Source organism: Furipterus horrens, unplaced genomic scaffold (genome assembly GCF_987537825.1).
Source record: "Furipterus horrens unplaced genomic scaffold, mFurHor1.1.pri manual_scaffold_3, whole genome shotgun sequence".
NCBI classification, from domain to species: Eukaryota; Metazoa; Chordata; class Mammalia; order Chiroptera; family Furipteridae; genus Furipterus; species Furipterus horrens.
Window position 1 is genome coordinate 69332799 of NW_028327173.1, and position 5132 is coordinate 69337930.

At 34.9% G+C, this 5132-nt stretch overlaps 1 long non-coding RNA gene across 2 annotated transcripts in view; it reads right to left on the reverse strand.

The window, feature by feature from the left end:
- Positions 1-4427: 4427 nt before the first annotated feature.
- LOC150015252 (uncharacterized) overlaps positions 4428-5132 on the reverse strand; it is a 19759-nt gene continuing 19054 nt past the window's right edge. For both annotated transcript variants that reach the window (XR_016509981.1, XR_016509980.1), the window contains exon 3: positions 4428-4867. This is a non-coding gene — a long non-coding RNA (uncharacterized LOC150015252). The remainder of the gene's footprint in view (positions 4868-5132) is intronic.

The following is a 5132-nucleotide window of genomic DNA, read 5'->3' on the forward strand; positions in this document are numbered from 1 at the left end:
CAGCATAGTGCCATTGAGAACTGCTGTGGGCCTTCAGAGATGAGAATGCTCTTGGTAGGCCAGAGTTGCCAAGGCAGGCCTCAGGGGAGATATAGAATTTGAAATATATCTTGAAAGAAGAAGAGAAAGGTTTTCAGGTGGGTACAAGAGCATAAAAAGAGAGAAAGATGAGTGTAATGAATAATAATAAGCCTAGAATAAATAATACGGATCAGATGCAGTTGCTTTGACTGCCTGCATGACAGAATTTTAGTTTAACAAGGAATCTTCTTATAATCTTGACAAGAGGTAGAAGGAGGAACGTGTTCTATGAGGAAAATTAAGTTAATGGCACTGAATTTCAGGAGAAAGAAATGAAAGCAGGGATATTAGGAAACTATTAGAGTAATCTAGGAATAACGCAGATAAGTTAGGGCAGAGACCAGAAAGAGGAAGGGGCATATTCCAGAAAAATTACAGAAGACTCAAAATGTCATGTTAAGCTATATCCTAGATGGGGCAAATTGTGTATTCCACATGGACCATGGAAAAATTTGCCAAGAGGGCTAATTATATCAGTGTAGAAAAACCCAAGCAGATAAATTCACATTCTCCAAGTAAAGAATATTTGGGAATTTTTTTTCCTGACTTGACTATTTGGGAGAAAATTCTTAATCTCTCCTCTGCCACATGTATAAATTTAGCTGAAAGATTATCTTGGAGTTGAAATGAAAATGTAACATTTTAATACTTAATCTTATAGTCAATCAAGAGTTGGTACTAGGTTGTGTTCAATTCCAGCCTAAAAGGTAATAATAACCAACCTTTATAAATAGTTACCTAACTCAATGTTCATGACAACCATGTAAAGCTGGTATTAATATTACTTCTACTTTCCAATCAAAGGAACTCAGAGAAGTTATGATCACTCATTCAGCAAGAGAGAGAGCAGAAATTTGAATTCAGGTCTTTTGACTTCAAAACCCATGCTCTTATCCCATCACTGAATTTTCAGTCCAATACTGCAAAGCAGAGGTTTGTTCTCTTTAAAGAATCAGAATTAATGGTTCAAAATTTTAGATGTTTGTTCTCTTTAAAGTGTCAGAATTTTAGGATAGAGTCTGATGAGTCTTGACATTTCCTTAATGTAACAAGTTAAGTCTTCATTTAAGAGGGAACAACTTGCAATTTTCAATTGGCGGGCTAGATGGGTTATAAAAATAATAGCCAAGAGTATTAAAATGTATATGGATACCAGCACAGATTGGAGTAACTACAAAGTGAATTATTTAAGATGCAATAGCACAATATGAAAGAAAATTCTCATTTGGCTTCAGATACCTAAATATGCCGTCAAAAGACTGCTCAATTCTCAAATGCCAGTATTTTCCAACTCCCCGAGAACCTATTCTTAATGCAAAATATCAAAGTCAGTGGGATAGTAGGTGTCCCAAAATGTCTTAATTCAGAGAATTAGTGTTAACTGAGCCTGATTAGCTCCATTTATCTCTAATTAATTACCTTTATCTAATTAGACACTTTGTTTCCGGTAGACATGGAGTCAAGTAGACTAGATTATTAGTGTAGTCATTGTGCTTTTACAAAAGCCTGAAATTAATGAAACGTGCAAAAGAATCTGCGGTTCTAATTGCACAGGTGTTGCCTTATGGCAAAGCTTTATCATCTGATTACACCAAGGGGTTATTAGTGACTTTTTATATAGAGGATGAGCCTATGAAATGTACCTTAGCAACAGCTCATTAGTTTAGGGTTGTTACTGTATTATTTATTACATTCAGCCTTCCCCATTATCTAGATTGATTCATGGACCTATATATTTTCCCTCTTTTCTGTGCAGAAAAAAATAAAATAAAATAAACCATCATTATGAAAGATTCAGATGCAATGTGGAAAATGCAAAATGTGTTCATCAGCTATAATTTGACTTTTTAAGACAGAAATCTCCAAAGTTAGATGAGATCAGAATCAAACTTACGAGTTTTCTAAAAAAAGAAAAGGAACAAATTTAAATTACTGAGGAGTATGAAATAATTCACATAAAGTGATAAAAAAAAAAAAAAGAAGTTACTGTCCTAATGTCTTCACATAATAGAACTGGCATACCAAGGTATGTGGAAGAAAAAAACAATGTTTTTGCACTAAAATATGTTTGTATTTATTTTTATTTAACATCTTTCCAAAGTGGATTGAAGAGACATCTGTATATATATTCACCCACAACATTCATAAAAATCCATCTCTTGTCTTACTTTTATTTCCCTTAAGGATAGATTTGTTAGCAGACAGGAAAAATTAACAACTTGTACAATCAAGCTTTGCTGAAAAAGCAAGATTTCAATGCCTGTTTACAAAAACAAAAAGTGCTTTTTCATAGCAAGGTTATGTGTCTGCAAAAGACTAAAATATCCCAACCTTTGTATTTTCAATCTTTTTTTCCTCATAACTATTTAAAGAAGTACTGCTTTTCACAATCATAGAGTAATTAAACAGCTAGAAGTAAATGCAGCCACAATCCTATTCCAACACAAAAACATGTTTATTGACAAAGCAGTATTTCTTTTAAATAATTTGTCAGCATAAATATGTCAACTGGGTTTTAAAATCATTTCACTCTCTGTTCCACAACAAAAATTGCTCTATCGATATGAGCTATATGTTGCTGTTCACTTACTGCTGAATCTAAAATAGTAAAATGATAATGGGTAACTGTGATACAGAGCATGACAACTAATTTGAGTGGTTATAATGAATATTTAATGATCCTCCTTCCAAGCATGAACATATAACTTTCCATGTATTTCTTACCAAAATTATAACCATTAATCTAAAAATTATAGTTGCAACTGAAGTAATAGCCAGGAATTATAGATTATAGCCAAGTCAGAATATTGCATAAATATTCCATATAAATACAAACACCAGGGCACATAGGAAGCTCCAGCCTTCCATTTTCATTCATTCCAAATCCTTTCTTTGAAATGTATGGAAGTTGCATGATTAGTGGAGAAGATATATGAATCCAGATATTAAAAGGCTATTATTTCTATCAATTAATAAATACAATAGTCAAGGTCATTTTCACTCTTCACTATCTCATAATTTCTAAACAAAAATAACATGTATATAAAAATGTGCCCTCTATTGGAGTACTATTTTTAGAATGCTCTATTTAAATCAAAGAAAGAGTGAACATAAAATTTATCAGAAATGCAGAATTTTTATACCTTAAATTTCATTTTTTTAATATGTAAGTAATTTTCCTAATTATGTTCTTCTATCAGAAACTACAAATGTGAATTTGGGAGGAAAAATAAAGATCCGAAAAATGCATAGTGTTTTTAAAATGGGCTTTGTTCAATGAGAGAAAATACCTTTGGTCAAATTTCCAAGTTATATCATTGCTGGTATTCAGTAAGATCTGCATAATTTCATATGCCTGCAACGTTGCAAAAAACACATCTGCCTCCTTTCCTTGTTGGATTCGCTTTCCTTATTACAGGGTAGTTAAAAACCAGTGCCACTGCAGTCACAAATAAGCAATTCTACATTAAATCCAAGGCTTCTGTATTATTTTTAATTGTTTTAAAAGGCACATTGTACTTATAAAATCCAATGGCAAAAAACCTAATAACATGGAAAAGAGTAGCCAGTAAGATCTGTAGTTTTCCAAGTTATGACCCTCTTTTTCAGAAATTAAAAGTGTCCAGTTTAATGGTGCATCATACCGGCCCCAGCTGACCAACACAGCTCTGTCTCTAGGACTCAGCTTACAGGCCAAGGCAGTATGTTTTCAGTAACATTTTCCAAATGCGTACAAACGCACTGAACACATATCTAACTGAGCAGGTGTTTCTGAGTTATAGCCAAAGCAAGATCAAATGAGAAAAGGAATTCCAAATGTCCTTTGTAAACTATGAAGTGCTTCAGAAATATTAGATGGCAGCATTCTTAGGTAACACTAATAATACTAAACTCCTGATGAAGCTCCATTTGTTCACCTCAGCCACTTTGCTGTTGCCCCTACAAAGACATGGCATTTATCCATAAAGTCTGTCTTTCCTGGGTTCTTTCCCAGCCTTCCATTCTAAGTTTCTTCTGATGGAGAACTTCTATTAAAGAACGTATACTAATTAACTATTTTAGCAGGTTTATGTTGCTATGCACATACACATAGGCACTACGTGCAGTATGTTAAAGAACATGCTAACAAATATTGGGAAGTTTCTGTATCTTTTTCAGTTATCTTATGTTTTATGCCCTCATTCATCACCTCCTTGAACCAGCTCACCAAACTTCCTGGAGGAGCTGAAGACCAAATTTCCTAGCACCCAGTAGCTCTGAGCAAATACAGAATATGGTAGCAAGATGCAAAAAGTAATGAAACAGACCAAAGGCACACAGCAGGGGGACAATTTGGGAGTGGGAAAAGGGTTTTATTGTTTGTTTGTTTTTTTTCTAAGGGATGGGGGAAAACCTACTTTGGACAGTGGGAGAGAAAAAAGCTGCAGTTGGAGTCTTTTTAACACACACAGAACAGGTTAACATTGCTCTAAAAATATGTTTATTTATTAGGTTGGTTGAATAATGTGAAGGGTGGGCTCCCAGAATGAAGACATGGAACCTGATGTGCTCAAATATTGTCTCTTGTTGTTTGAAAAGTTGTCTGGAGAGCAGTGCAAAGCCTCTTCTTCCTCTCGGGCCTGGTGCGTCTGTGGCCTGCTGTCCTCAGCAGCGCTGTGGGGTGGTGACTAATTGCCCCCGTAAATCACTGAGCACCACTGTGCTACTCCGTTTATTTTTCTGACAGTAATTTAGTGCTTGCTCTTTCCCACACTTGTCATTCCATGTTTTTCCTCATATTAGAAGCCTGTAGAAAAAGGACAGTAATTAACGGTGCAATACATACTCATGGAAGCTCTTTCATCATATTGTGATAATTGTGCTCCTTGTCTGTCAAGGTAACCTCTCAGTTTCCAAGCTTCATGCAGCACTATTTGTCAACTCTAAACCGAGGACACCGTTTTCACTGGAGCTGAGCTGCTTCCAACCAGATTTCCTATTTGTCCAAAGAGGAGGTCATTCATATTTTAGGCAACGTGTCAAAAATTTTAGCCTGATCCGCACAACAAGAT